Consider the following 16,275-nt stretch of genomic DNA (forward strand, 5'->3'; position numbering starts at 1 on the left):
CGTTATCAGGACACAGGAGATGGGAGATATCGAAATGGTTATGAGAAGAGAGGACAGAGGACAAATTTAGAATTAATTATGTGGAGATAGGATGAGAGATCTGGATACAGATGTGAGGAGGGGGGAGACATTTGGAATACAAAAGAGAAGAGAGGTAAGACCAGAGAAGAGAGTTTTGGGAATCCTTGTGAGCAGATAGGAGAGATTCCGAAATCGTTATCAGGAGATAGGAGAGATTTGGAAATCGTTACGAGGACGTAGGAGGAGAGATCTCAAATTAATTAAGAGGAGAGATGAGAGGCGAGAGATTTGGAAAGCACAGAAGAGATATTTGGAAATCGTTATGAGAAGATACTAGAGAGCTCAAATTAATAAAACGAGAGATGAGAGGACAAAATTGGAAATCATTATGAGGAGAAAGGAGAGATTTGAAAATCGTTATGAGGAGAGAGGTTAGAGGAAAGATTTAGAATTGATTATGTGGAGATGGGATGAGAGATCTGAAAATAGTTGTGAGGTGAGAGGAGAGACTGTGGAATACCAAACAGAAGAGAGGCGAGAGCAGAGATTTCCAAATCGTTATGAGGCGAGAGGAGGAAAGAGATGAAAGGAAATACTTATGAAGAGAGATGAGAAAAGAGATATTAGAAATTTCTGAGCACAGCAGATAGAGGAAAGATTTAGAATTAATTATTCAGAGAGAGGAGGGGAGATTTGTAAACATTTGTGAGGAGACAGTAGAGACTTTGGAATACTTATGAGGAGGGAGGTGATAGCGCAGAAGAGAGATTTCGAAATCGTTATGAGAAGATACTAGAGAGCTCAAATTAATAAAACGAGAGATGAGAGGACAAAATTGGAAATCATTATGAGGAGAAAGGAGAGATGTGGAAATCGTTAGGCAGAGAGCGGTTAGAGGAAAGATTTAGAATTGATTATGTGGAGATAGGATGAGAGATCTGGAAACACTTGTGAGGTGAGAAGAGAGACTGTGGAATACTAAACAGAAGAGAGGTGAGAGCAGAGAGCAGAGATTTTGAAATCGTTACGAGGACACAGGAGATGGGAGATTTCGCAATCGGTATGCGGAGAGAGGATAGAGGAGAGATTTAGAATTAATTACGTGCAGATAGGACGAGAGATCTGGAAACAGTTGTGATGAGAGGGGAGAGATAAGAGGAGAGAGGTGAGAGGAGAGTTTTGGGAATCCTTGTGAGCAGATAGGAGAGATTCCAAAATCGTTACCAGAAGATAGGAGAGATTTGGAAATCATTATGAGGACGCAGGAGGAGAGATCTCAAATTAATTAAGAGGAGAGATGAGAGGCGAGAGATTTTGAAATCATTATGAGGAGAAAGGAGACATTTGGAAATCATTAGGCAGAGAGAGTTTAGAGGAAAGATTTAGAATTCATTATGTGGAGGTAGGATGAGAAATCTGGAAACAGTTGTGAGGAGAGGAGAGAGATTGTGGAATAGTAAAGAGAAGAGAGGTGAGAGCAGAGTTTTGGGAATCCTTGTGAGCAGATAGGAGAGATTTGGAAATTGCTGTCTGGACACGGGACAGGGGAGATTTCGAAATAAGGATACAGGAGAGATTGAGAAGCAAGTATGCAGAGAGTGGAGGAGAGATTTGTAAACATTTGTGAGGAGACAGCAGAGATGTTGGAATACTTATCAGGAGGGAGGTGAAAGCAAGTAAGAGAGATTTGGAAATCGTGATGAGGAGATAGGAGGACTGAACTCAAGTTAATTATGAGGAGAGATGAGACAGGAGAGATTTGGAAATCGTTCTGAGGAGAGAGGAGAAAAGAGATAAAAGGAAAGATTAACGAGGAGTGAAGATAGAAGAAAGATTTAGAACTTACTATGTGGAGATAGGATGAGAGATTTCAAAACAGTTCTGAGGTGAGACGAGAGATTGTGGAATACTAAACGGAAGAGAGTTCAGAGGAGAGAGCAGAGATTTTGAAATCGTTATCAGGACACAGGAGATGGGAGATATCGAAATGGTTATGAGGAGAGAGGACAGAGGACAAATTTAGAATTAATTATGTGGAGATAGGATGAGAGATCTGGAAACAGATGTGAGGAGGGGGGAGACATTTGGAATACAAAAGAGAAGAGAGGTGAGACCAGAGAGGAGAGTTTTGGGAATCCTTGAGAGCAGATAGGAGAGATTTGGAAATCGGTATCAGGACACAGGAGACGGGACATTTCGAAATAGTTATGAGGAGACAGGATAGAGGAGAGATTGAGAAGCAATTATGCAGAGAGAGGAGGAGAGATTTGTAAACATTTGTGAGGAGACAGTAGAGATTCTGGAATACTTATGAGGAGGGAGGAGATAGCACAGAAGAGATATTTGGAAATAGCTCTGACAAGATACTAGAGAGCTCAAATTAATTCAAACGAGAGATGAGAGGACAAAATTGGAAATCATTATGAGGAGAAAGGAGAGATTTGGAAATCGTTATGAGGACAGAGGTTAGAGGAAAGATTTAGAATTGATTATGTGGAGATGGGATGAGAGATCTGGAAATAGTTGTGAGGTGAGAGGAGAGACTGTGGAATACCAAACAGAAGAGAGGCGAGAGCAGAGATTTCCTAATCGTTATGAGGCGAGAGGAGAAAAGAGATGAAAGGAAATAGTTATGAAGAGAGATGAGAAAAGAGATATTAGAAATTTCTGAGCACAGCAGATAGAGGAAAGATTTAGAATTAATTATTCAGAGAGAGGAGGGGAGATTTGTAAACATTTGTGAGGAGACAGTAGAGACTTTGGAATACTTATGAGGAGGGAGGTGATAGCACAGAAGAGAGATTTCGAAATCGTTATGAGAAGATACTTGAGAGCTGAAATTAATTCAAACGAGAGATGGAAGGACAAAATTCGAAATCATTATGAGGAGAAAGGAGAGATGTGGAAATCGTTCAGAGGTCACAGGACAGGAGAGATTTAGAAATACGTATGAGGAGACAGGAAAAGGGAGATATAATTAAGTATTTTTGAGAAGAGAGGATACAGGAGAGATTTAGAATTAATACTGCGGAAAGAGGAGGAGAGATGTGTTAACATTTGTGAGGAGACAGTAGGTATTTTGGAATACTTAGGCGTAGAGAGGGGATAGCACAGAAGAGAGATTCCGAAATCGTCATCAGGAGATAGGAGAGATTTGGAAATCGTTATGAGGACATAGGAGGAGAGATCTCAAATTAATTAAGATGAGAGATGAGAGGCGAGAGATTTGGAAATCATTATGAGGAGAAAGGAGAGATTTGGAAATCATTAGGCAGAGAGAGGTTAGAGGAAAGATTTAGAATTGATTATGTGGAGATAGGATGAGAGATCTGGAAACAGTTTTCAGGTGAGAAGAGAGACTGTGGAATACTAAACAGAAGAGAGGTGAGAGCAGAGAGCAGAGATTTTGAAATCGTTGCGAGGACACAGGAGATGGGAGATTTCGCAATCAGTATGAGGAGAGAGGATAGAGGAGAGATTTAGAACTTACTATGTGGAGATAGGATGAGAGATTTCAAAACACTTGTGAGGTGAGACGAGAGATTGTGGAATACTAAACAGAAGAGAGTTCAGAGGAGAGAGCAGAGATTTTGAAATCGTTATCAGGACACAGGGGATGGGAGATATCGAAATGGTTATGAGAAGAGAGGACAGAGGACAAATTTAGAATTAATTATGTGGAGATAGGATGAGAGATCTGGAAACAGTTGTGAGGAGAGGGGAGAGATTGTGGAATACAAAAGAGAAGAGGGGTGAGAGCAGAGAGGAGAGTTTTGGGAATCCTTGTGAGCAGATAGGAGAGATTTGGAAATCGGTATCAGGACACAGGAGACGGGAGATTTCGAAATACTTATGAGGAGACAGGATAGAGGAGAAATTGAGAAGCAATTATGCAGAGAGAGGAGGAGAGATTTGAAAACATTTTTGAGGAGACAGTAGAGATTCTGGAATACTTATGAGAAGGGAGGTGATAGCACAGAAGAGATATTTGGAAATAGCTATGACAAGATACTAGGGAGCTCAAATTAATTCAAAGGAGAGATGAGAGGACAAAATTGGAAATCATTATGAGGAGAAAGGAGAGATTTGGAAATCGTTATGAGGACAGAGGTTAGAGGAAAGATTTAGAATTGATTATGTAGAGATGGGATGAGAGATCTGGAAATAGTTGTGAGGAGAGGGGAGAGATAAGAGAAGAGAGGTGAGAGGAGAGTTTTGGGAATCCCTGTGAGCAGATAGGAAAGATTTGGAAATTGTTGTCTGGACACGGGACAGGGTATATTTTGAAATACTTACGAGGAGAGAGGATAGAGGAGAGATTGAGAAGCAATTATGTGGAGAGAGGAGGAGAGATTTGTAAACATTTGTGAGGAGGCAGTAGAGATTCTGGAATACTTATGAGGAGGGAGGTGATAGCACAGAAGAGATATTTGGAAATCGTTATGACAAGATACAAGAGAGCTCAAATTAATAAAACGAGAGATGAGAGGACAAAATTGGAAATCATTATGAGGAGAAAGGAGAGATGTGGAAATCGTTATGAGGACATAGCAGGAGAGATCTCAAATTAATTAAGAGGAGAGATGAGAGGCGAGAGATTTGGAAATAATTATGAGGAGAAAGGAGAGATTTGGAAATCATTAGGCAGAGAGAGGTTAGAGGAAAGATTTAGAATTGATTATGTGGAGGTAGGATGAGAGATCTGGAAACAGTTTTGAGGTGAGAAGAGAGACTGTGGAATACTAAACAGAAGAGAGGTGAGAGCAGAGAGCAGAGATTTTGAAATCGTTACGAGGACACAGGAGATGGGAGATTTCGCAATCGGTATGAGGAGAGAGGATAGAGGAGAGATTTAGAATTAATTATGTGCAGATAGGACGAGAGATCTGGAAACAGTTGTGAGGAGAGGGGAGAGATAAGAGAAGAGAGCTGAGAGGAGAGTTTTGGGAATCCTTGTGAGCAGATAGGAGAGATTCCGAAATCGTTATCAGGAGATAGGAGAGATTTGGAAATCGTTATGAGGACATAGGAGGAGAGATCTCAAATTAATTAAGAGGAGCGATGAGAGGCGAGAGATTTGGAAATCATTATGAGGAGAAAGGAGAGATTTGGAAATCGTTATGAGGTCAGAGGTTAGAGGAAAGATTTAGAATTGATTATGTAGAGATGGGATGAGAGATCTGGAAATAGTTGTGAGGAGAGGGGAGAGATAAGAGAAGACAGGCGAGAGGAGAGTTTTGGGAATCCCTGTGAGCAGATAGGAAAGATTTGGAAATTGTTGTCTGGACACGGGACAGGGTATATTTTGAAATACTTACGAGGAGAGAGGATAGAGGAGAGATTGAGAAGCAATTATGCGGAGAGAGGAGGAGAGATTTGTAAACATTTGTGAGGAGGCAGTAGAGATTCTGGAATACTTATGAGGAGGGAGGTGATAGCACAGAAGAGATATTTGGAAATCGTTATGAGAAGATACTAGAGAGCTCAAATTAATAAAACGAGAGATGAGAGGACAAAATTGGAAATCATTATGAGGAGAAAGGAGAGATTTGAAAATCGTTATGAGGAGAGAGGTTAGAGGAAAGATTTAGAATTGATTATGTGGAGATGGGATGAGAGATCTGAAAATAGTTGTGAGGTGAGAGGAGAGACTGTGGAATACCAAACAGAAGAGAGGCGAGAGCAGAGATTTCCAAATCGATATGAGGCGAGAGGAGGAAAGAGATGAAAGGAAATACTTATGAAGAGAGATGAGAAAAGAGATATTAGAAATTTCTGAGCACAGCAGATAGAGGAAAGATTTAGAATTAATTATTCAGAGAGAGGAGGGGAGATTTGTAAACATTTGTGAGGAGACAGTAGAGACTTTGGAATACTTATGAGGAGGGAGGTGATAGCGCAGAAGAGAGATTTCGAAATCGTTATGAGAAGATACTAGAGAGCTCAAATTAATTCAAACGAGAGATGGGAGGACAAAATTGGAAATCATTATGAGGATAAAGGAGAGATTTGGAAATCATTAGGCAGAGAGAGGTTAGAGGAAAGATTTAGAATTGATTATGTGGAGATAGGATGAGAGATCTGGAAACAGTTGTCAGGTGAGAAGAGAGACTGTGGAATACTAAACAGAAGAGAGGTGAGAGGAGAGAGCACAGATTTTGAAATCGTTACGAGGACAAAGGAGATGGGAGATTTCGAAATCGGTATGAGGAGAGACGATATAGGAGAGATTTAAAATTAATTATGTGCAGATAGGACGAGAGATCTGGAAACAGTTGTGAGGAGAGGGGAGAGATTGTGGAATAGTAAAGAGAAGAGAGGTGAGAGCAGAGTTTTGGGAATCCTTGTGAGCAGATAGGAGAGATTTGGAAATTGTTGTCTGGACATGGGACAGGGTATATTTCGAAATACTTACGAGGAGAGAGGATAGAGGAGACATTGAGAAGCAATTATGCGGAGAGAGGAGGAGAGGTTTGTAAACATTTGTGAGGAGACAGTAGAGATTCTGGAATACTTACGAGGAGGGAGGTGATAGCACAGAAGAGATATTTGGAAATCGTTATGAGAAGATACTAGAGAGCTCAAATTAATAAAACGAGAGATGAGAGGACAAAATTGGAAATCATTATGAGGAGAAAGGAGAGATGTGGAAATCGTTATGAGGACATAGGAGGAGAGATCTCAAATTAATTAAGAGGAGAGATGAGAGGCGAGAGATTTGGAAATAATTATGAGGAGAAAGGAGAGATTTGGAAATCATTATGAGGAGAAATGAGAGATTTGGAAATCGTTAGGAGGACAGAGGTTAGAGGAAAGATTTAGAATAGATTATGTAGAGATGGGATGAGAGATCTGGAAATAGTTGTGAGGAGAGGGGAGAGATAAGAGAACAGAGGTGAGAGGAGAGTTTTGGGAATCCCTGTGAGCAGATAGGAAAGATTTGGAAATTGTTGTCTGGACACGGGACAGGGTATATTTTGAAATACTTACGAGGAGAGAGGATAGAGGAGAGATTGAGAAGCAATTATGTGGAGAGAGGAGGAGAGATTTGTAAACATTTGTGAGGAGGCAGTAGAGATTCTGGAATACTTATGAGGAGGGAGGTGATAGCACAGAAGAGATATTTGGAAATCGTTATGAGAAGATACTAGAGAGCTCAAATTAATTAAAACGAGAGATGAGAGGACAAAATTGGAAATCATTATGAGGAGAAAGAAGAGATTTGGAAATCGTTAGGCAGAGAGAGGTTAGAGGAAAGATTTAGAATTGATTATGTGGAGATGGGATGAGAGATCTGGAAATAGTTGTGAGGTGAGAGGAGAGACTGTGGAATACCAAACAGAAGAGAGGCGAGAGCAGAGATTTCCTAATCGTTATGAGGCGAGAGGAGAAAAGAGATGAAAGGAAATAGTTATGAAGAGAGATGAGAAAAGAGATATTATAAATTTCTGAGCACAGCAGATAGAGGAAAGATTTAGAATTAATTATTCAGAGAGAGGAGGGGAGATTTGTAAACATTTGTGAGGAGACAGTAGAGACTTTGGAATACTTATGAGGAGGGAGGTGATAGCACAGAAGAGAGATTTCGAAATCGTTATGAGAAGATACTAGAGAGCTCAAATTAATTCCAACGAGAGATGGGAGGACAAAATTGGAAATCATTATGAGGAGAAAGGAGAGATGTAGAAATCGTTCAGAGGACACAGGATAGGAGAGATTAGAAATACGTATCAGGAGACAGGAAAAGGGAGATATTATGAAGTATTTATGAGAAGAGAGGATACAGGAGAGATGTAGAATTAATAATGCGGAAAGAGGAGGAGAGATGTGTAAACATTTGTGAGGAGACAGTAGAGACTTTGGAATACTTATGAGGAGGGAGGTGATAGCACAGAAGAGAGATTTCGAAATCGTTATGAGAAGATACTTGAGAGCTCAAATTAATTCAAACGAGAGATGGAAGGACAAAATTGGAAATCATTATGAGGAGAAAGGAGAGATGTGGAAATCGTTCAGAGGTCACAGGACAGGAGAGATTTAGAAATACGTATGAGGAGACAGGAAAAGGGAGATATAATTAAGTATTTATGAGAAGAGAGGATACAGGAGAGATTTAGAATTAATACTGCGGAAAGAGGAGGAGAGATGTGTTAACATTTGTGAGGAGACAGTAGGTATTTTGGAATACTTAGGCGTAGAGAGGGGATAGCACAGAAGAGAGATTCCGAAATCGTCATCAGGAGATAGGAGAGATTTGGAAATCGTTATGAGGACATAGGAGGAGAGATCTCAAATTAATTAAGACGAGAGATGAGAGGCGAGAGATTTGGAAATAATTATGAGGAGAAAGGAGAGATTTGGAAATCATTAGGCAGAGAGAGGTTAGAGGAAAGATTTAGAATTCATTATGTGGAGATAGGATGAGAGATCTGGAAACAGTTTTGAGGTGAGAAGAGAGACTGTGGAATACTAAACAGAAGAGAGGTGAGAGCAGAGAGCAGAGATTTTGAAATCGTTACGAGGACACAGGAGATGGGAGATTTCGCAATCAGTATGAGGAGAGAGGATAGAGGAGAGATTTAGAACTTACTATGTGGAGATAGGACGAGAGATTTCAAAACACTTGTGAGGTGAGACGAGAGATTGTGGAATACTACAGAAGAGAGTTCAGAGGAGAGAGCAGAGATTTTGACATCGTTATCAGGACACAGGAGATGGGAGATATCGAAATGGTTATGAGAAGAGAGGACAGAGGACAAATTTAGAATTAATTATGTGGAGATAGGATGAGAGATCTGGATACAGATGTGAGGAGGGGGGAGACATTTGGAATACAAAAGAGAAGAGAGGTAAGACCAGAGAAGAGAGTTTTGGGAATCCTTGTGAGCAGATAGGAGAGATTCCGAAATCGTTATCAGGAGATAGGAGAGATTTGGAAATCGTTACGAGGACGTAGGAGGAGAGATCTCAAATTAATTAAGAGGAGAGATGAGAGGCGAGAGATTTGGAAAGCACAGAAGAGATATTTGGAAATCGTTATGAGAAGATACTAGAGAGCTCAAATTAATAAAACGAGAGATGAGAGGACAAAATTGGAAATCATTATGAGGAGAAAGGAGAGATTTGAAAATCGTTATGAGGAGAGAGGTTAGAGGAAAGATTTAGAATTGATTATGTGGAGATGGGATGAGAGATCTGAAAATAGTTGTGAGGTGAGAGGAGAGACTGTGGAATACCAAACAGAAGAGAGGCGAGAGCAGAGATTTCCAAATCGTTATGAGGCGAGAGGAGGAAAGAGATGAAAGGAAATACTTATGAAGAGAGATGAGAAAAGAGATATTAGAAATTTCTGAGCACAGCAGATAGAGGAAAGATTTAGAATTAATTATTCAGAGAGAGGAGGGGAGATTTGTAAACATTTGTGAGGAGACAGTAGAGACTTTGGAATACTTATGAGGAGGGAGGTGATAGCGCAGAAGAGAGATTTCGAAATCGTTATGAGAAGATACTAGAGAGCTCAAATTAATAAAACGAGAGATGAGAGGACAAAATTGGAAATCATTATGAGGAGAAAGGAGAGATGTGGAAATCGTTAGGCAGAGAGCGGTTAGAGGAAAGATTTAGAATTGATTATGTGGAGATAGGATGAGAGATCTGGAAACACTTGTGAGGTGAGAAGAGAGACTGTGGAATACTAAACAGAAGAGAGGTGAGAGCAGAGAGCAGAGATTTTGAAATCGTTACGAGGACACAGGAGATGGGAGATTTCGCAATCGGTATGCGGAGAGAGGATAGAGGAGAGATTTAGAATTAATTACGTGCAGATAGGACGAGAGATCTGGAAACAGTTGTGATGAGAGGGGAGAGATAAGAGGAGAGAGGTGAGAGGAGAGTTTTGGGAATCCTTGTGAGCAGATAGGAGAGATTCCAAAATCGTTACCAGAAGATAGGAGAGATTTGGAAATCATTATGAGGACGCAGGAGGAGAGATCTCAAATTAATTAAGAGGAGAGATGAGAGGCGAGAGATTTTGAAATCATTATGAGGAGAAAGGAGACATTTGGAAATCATTAGGCAGAGAGAGTTTAGAGGTAAGATTTAGAATTCATTATGTGGAGGTAGGATGAGAAATCTGGAAACAGTTGTGAGGAGAGGAGAGAGATTGTGGAATAGTAAAGAGAAGAGAGGTGAGAGCAGAGTTTTGGGAATCCTTGTGAGCAGATAGGAGAGATTTGGAAATTGCTGTCTGGACACGGGACAGGGGAGATTTCGAAATAAGGATACAGGAGAGATTGAGAAGCAATTATGCAGAGAGTGGAGGAGAGATTTGTAAACATTTGTGAGGAGACAGCAGAGATGTTGGAATACTTATCAGGAGGGAGGTGAAAGCAAGTAAGAGAGATTTGGAAATCGTGATGAGGAGATAGGAGGACTGAACTCAAGTTAATTATGAGGAGAGATGAGACAGGAGAGATTTGGAAATCGTTCTGAGGAGAGAGGAGAAAAGAGATAAAAGGAAAGATTAACGAGGAGTGAAGATAGAAGAAAGATTTAGAACTTACTATGTGGAGATAGGATGAGAGATTTCAAAACAGTTCTGAGGTGAGACGAGAGATTGTGGAATACTAAACGGAAGAGAGTTCGGAGGAGAGAGCAGAGATTTTGAAATCGTTATCAGGACACAGGAGATGGGAGATATCGAAATGGTTATGAGGAGAGAGGACAGAGGACAAATTTAGAATTAATTATGTGGAGATAGGATGAGAGATCTGGAAACAGATGTGAGGAGGGGGGAGACATTTGGAATACAAAAGAGAAGAGAGGTGAGACCAGAGAGGAGAGTTTTGGGAATCCTTGTGAGCAGATAGGAGAGATTTGGAAATCGGTATCAGGACACAGGAGACGGGACATTTCGAAATAGTTATGAGGAGACAGGATAGAGGAGAGATTGAGAAGCAATTATGCAGAGAGAGGAGGAGAGATTTGTAAACATTTGTGAGGAGACAGTAGAGATTCTGGAATACTTATGAGGAGGGAGGAGATAGCACAGAAGAGATATTTGGAAATAGCTCTGACAAGATACTAGAGAGCTCAAATTAATAAAACGAGAGATGAGAGGACAAAATTGGAAATCATTATGAGTAGAAAGGAGAGATGTGGAAATCGTTATGAGGACATAGGAGGAGAGATCTCAAATTAATTAAGAGGAGAGATGAGAGGCGAGAGATTTGGAAATAATTATGAGGAGAAAGGAGAGATTTGGAAATCATTATGAGGAGAAATGAGAGATTTGGAAATCGTTAGGAGGACAGAGGTTAGAGGAAAGATTTAGAATAGATTATGTAGAGATGGGATGAGAGATCTGGAAATAGTTGTGAGGAGAGGGGAGAGATAAGAGAACAGAGGTGAGAGGAGAGTTTTGGGAATCCCTGTGAGCAGATAGGAAAGATTTGGAAATTGTTGTCTGGACACGGGACAGGGTATATTTTGAAATACTTACGAGGAGAGAGGATAGAGGAGAGATTGACAAGCAATTATGTGGAGAGAGGAGGAGAGATTTGTAAACATTTGTGAGGAGGCAGTAGAGATTCTGGAATACTTATGAGGAGGGAGGTGATAGCACAGAAGAGAGATTTCGAAATCGTTATGAGAAGATACTAGAGAGCTCAAATTAATTCCAACGAGAGATGGGAGGACAAAATTGGAAATCATTATGAGGAGAAAGGAGAGATGTAGAAATCGTTCAGAGGACACAGGATAGGAGAGATTAGAAATACGTATCAGGAGACAGGAAAAGGGAGATATTATGAAGTATTTATGAGAAGAGAGGATACAGGAGAGATGTAGAATTAATAATGCGGAAAGAGGAGGAGAGATGTGTAAACATTTGTGAGGAGACAGTAGAGACTTTGGAATACTTATGAGGAGGGAGGTGATAGCACAGAAGAGAGATTTCGAAATCGTTATGAGAAGATACTTGAGAGCTCAAATTAATTCAAACGAGAGATGGAAGGACAAAATTGGAAATCATTATGAGGAGAAAGGAGAGATGTGGAAATCGTTCAGAGGTCACAGGACAGGAGAGATTTAGAAATACGTATGAGGAGACAGGAAAAGGGAGATATAATTAAGTATTTATGAGAAGAGAGGATACAGGAGAGATTTAGAATTAATACTGCGGAAAGAGGAGGAGAGATGTGTTAACATTTGTGAGGAGACAGTAGGTATTTTGGAATACTTAGGCGTAGAGAGGGGATAGCACAGAAGAGAGATTCCGAAATCGTCATCAGGAGATAGGAGAGATTTGGAAATCGTTATGAGGACATAGGAGGAGAGATCTCAAATTAATTAAGACGAGAGATGAGAGGCGAGAGATTTGGAAATAATTATGAGGAGAAAGGAGAGATTTGGAAATCATTAGGCAGAGAGAGGTTAGAGGAAAGATTTAGAATTCATTATGTGGAGATAGGATGAGAGATCTGGAAACAGTTTTGAGGTGAGAAGAGAGACTGTGGAATACTAAACAGAAGAGAGGTGAGAGCAGAGAGCAGAGATTTTGAAATCGTTACGAGGACACAGGAGATGGGAGATTTCGCAATCAGTATGAGGAGAGAGGATAGAGGAGAGATTTAGAACTTACTATGTGGAGATAGGACGAGAGATTTCAAAACACTTGTGAGGTGAGACGAGAGATTGTGGAATACTACAGAAGAGAGTTCAGAGGAGAGAGCAGAGATTTTGACATCGTTATCAGGACACAGGAGATGGGAGATATCGAAATGGTTATGAGAAGAGAGGACAGAGGACAAATTTAGAATTAATTATGTGGAGATAGGATGAGAGATCTGGATACAGATGTGAGGATGGGGGAGACATTTGGAATACAAAAGAGAAGAGAGGTGAGACCAGAGAGGAGAGTTTTGGGAATCCTTGTGAGCAGATAGGAGAGATTCCGAAATCGTTATCAGGAGATAGGAGAGATTTGGAAATCGTTACGAGGACGTAGGAGGAGAGATCTCAAATTAATTAAGAGGAGAGATGAGAGGCGAGAGATTTGGAAAGCACAGAAGAGATATTTGGAAATCGTTATGAGAAGATACTAGAGAGCTCAAATTAATAAAACGAGAGATGAGAGGACAAAATTGGAAATCATTATGAGGAGAAAGGAGAGATTTAGAAATCGTTATGAGGACAGAGGTTAGAGGAAAGATTTAGAATTGATTATGTGGAGATGGGATGAGAGATCTGGAAACAGTTGTGAGGTGAGTAGAGAGACTGTGGAATACTAAACAGAAGAGAGGTGAGAGCAGAGAGCAGAGATTTTCAAATCGTTACAAGGACACAGAAGATGGGAGATTTCGCAATCGGTATGAGGATAGAGGAGAGATTTAGAATTAATTACGTGCAGATAGGACGAGAGATCTGGAAACAGTTGTGAGGAGACGGGAGAGATAAGAGAAGAGAGGTGAGAGGAGAGTTTTGGGAATCCTTGTGAGCAGATAGGAGAGATTCCGAAATCGTTATCAGGAGATAGGAGAGAGTTGGAAATCGTTACGAGGACATAGGAGGAGAGATCTCAAATTAATTAAGAGGAGAGATGAGAGGCGAGAGATTTGGAAGTAATTATGAGGAGAAAGGAGAGATTTGGAAATCATTAGGCAGAGAGAGGTTTGAGGAAAGATTTAGAATTGATTATGTGGAGATGGGATGAGAGATCTGGAAATAGTTGTCAGGTGAGAGGAAAGACTGTGGAATACCAAACAGAAGACAGGCGAGAGCAGAGATTTCCAAATCGTTATGAGGCGAGAGGAGAAAAGAGATGAAAGGAAATACTTATGAAGAGAGATGAGAAAAGAGATATTAGAAATTTCTGAGCACAGCAGATAGAGGAAAGATTTAGAATTAATTATTCAGAGAGAGGAGGGGAGATTTCTAAACATTTGTGACGAGACAGTAGAGACTTTGCAATACTTATGAGGAGGGAGGTGATAGCGCAGAAGAGAGATTTCGATATCGTTATGAGAAGATACTAGAGAGCTCAAATTAATTCAAACGAGAGATGGGAGGACAAAATTGGAAATCATTATGAGGATAAAGGAGAGATTTGGAAATCATTAGGCAGAGAGAGGTTAGAGGAAAGATTTAGAATTGATTATGTGGAGATAGGATGAGAGATCTGGAAACAGTTGTCAGGTGAGAAGAGAGACTGTGGAATACTAAACAGAAGAGAGGTGAGAGGAGAGAGCACAGATTTTGAAATCGTTACGAGGACAAAGGAGATGGGAGATTTCGAAATCGGTATGAGGAGAGACGATAGAGGAGAGATTTAGAATTAATTATGTGCAGATAGGACGAGAGATCTGGAAACAGTTGAGAGGAGAGAGATTGTGGAATAGTAAAGAGAAGAGAGGTGAGAGCAGAGTTTTGGGAATCCTTGTGAGCAGATAGGAGAGGTTTGGAAATTGTTGTCTGGACATGGGACAGGGTATATTTCGAAATACTTACGATGAGAGAGGATAGAGGAGAGATTGAGAAGCAATTATGCAGAGAGGAGGAGAGAGGTGTAAACATTTGTGAGGAGACAGTAGGTATTTTGGAATACTTAGGCGTACAGAGGGGATAGCACAGAAGAGAGATTCCGAAATCGTTATCAGGAGATAGGAGAGATTTGGAAATCGTTATGAGGACATAGGTGGAGAGATCTCAAATTAATTAAGAGGAGACATGAGAGGCGAGAGATTTGGAAATAATTATGAGGAGAAAGGAGAGATTTCGAAATCATTAGGCAGAGAGAGGTTAGAGGAAAGAATTAGAATTGATTATGTGGAGATAGGATGAGAGATCTGGAAACACTTGTGAGGTGAGAAGAGAGACTGTGGAATACTAAACAGAAGAGAGGTGAGAGCAGAGAGCAGAGATTTTCAAATCGTTACGAGGACACAGGAGATGGGAGATTTCGCAATCAGTATGAGGAGAGAGGATAGAGGAGAGATTTAGAATTAATTACTGCAGATAGGACGAGAGATCTGGAAACAGTTGTGAGGAGAGGGGAGAGATAAGAGAAGAGAGGTGAGAGGAGAGTTTTGGGAATCCTTGTGAGCAGATAGGAGAGATTCCAAAATCGTTAGCAGAAGATAGGAGAGATTTGGATATCATTATGAGGACGCAGGAGGAGAGATCTCAAATTAATTAACTGGAGAGATGAGAGGCGAGAGATTTTGAAATCCTTATGAGGAGAAAGGAGACATTTGGAAATCATGAGGCAGAGAGAGGTTAGAGGAAAGATTTAGAATTGATTATGTGCAGATAGGATGAGAGATCTGGAAACAGTTGTGAGGAGAGGGGAGAGATTGTGGAATACTAAAGAGAAGAGGGGTGAGAGCAGAGAGGAGAGTTTTGGGAATCCTTGTGACCAGATAGGAGAGATTTGGAAATCGGTATCAGGACACAGGAGACGGGAGATTTCGAAATACTTATGAGGAGACAGGATAGAGGAGAGATTGAGAAGCAATTATGCGGAGAGAGGAGGAGAGATTTGTAAACATTTGTGAGGAGGCAGTAGAGATTCTGGAATACTTATGAGGAGGGAGGTGATAGCATAGAAGAGATATTTGGAAATCGTTATGAGAAGATACTAGAGAGCTCAAATTAATAAAACGAGAGATGAGAGGACAAAATTGGAAATCATTATGAGGAGAAAGGAGAGATGTGGAAATCGTTATGAGGACATAGCAGGAGAGATCTCAAATTAATTAAGAGGAGAGATGAGAGGCGAGAGATTTGGAAATAATTATGAGGAGAAAGGAGAGATTTGGAAATCATTAGGCAGAGAGAGGTTAGAGGAAAGATTTAGAATTGATTATGTGGAGGTAGGATGAGAGATCTGGAAACAGTTTTGAGGTGAGAAGAGAGACTGTGGAATACTAAACAGAAGAGAGGTGAGAGCAGAGAGCAGAGATTTTGAAATCGTTACGAGGACACAGGAGATGGGAGATTTCGCAATCGGTATGAGGAGAGAGGATAGAGGAGAGATTTAGAATTAATTATGTGCAGATAGGACGAGAGATCTGGAAACAGTTGTGAGGAGAGGGGAGAGATAAGAGAAGAGAGGTGAGAGCAGAGTTTTGGGAATCCTTGTGAGCAGATAGGAGAGATTCCGAAATCGTTATCAGGAGATAGGGGAGATTTGGAAATCGTTATGAGGACATAGGAGGAGAGATCTCAAATTAATTAAGAGGAGCGATGAGAGGCGAG

General features: G+C 40.5%; 1 protein-coding gene across 1 annotated transcript in view; it reads left to right on the forward strand.

Annotated features, from left to right (window-relative positions):
- The window catches only part of LOC107035041 (E3 ubiquitin-protein ligase Midline-1), a 363,662-nt gene that overhangs the window by 172,104 nt on the left and 175,283 nt on the right, over positions 1-16,275 (forward strand). The gene's annotated exons all lie outside the window — the stretch shown is intronic.

The sequence above is a fragment of the Vicugna pacos genome, chromosome X (genome assembly GCF_048564905.1).
Source record: "Vicugna pacos chromosome X, VicPac4, whole genome shotgun sequence".
Lineage (NCBI taxonomy): Eukaryota > Metazoa > Chordata > Mammalia > Artiodactyla > Camelidae > Vicugna > Vicugna pacos.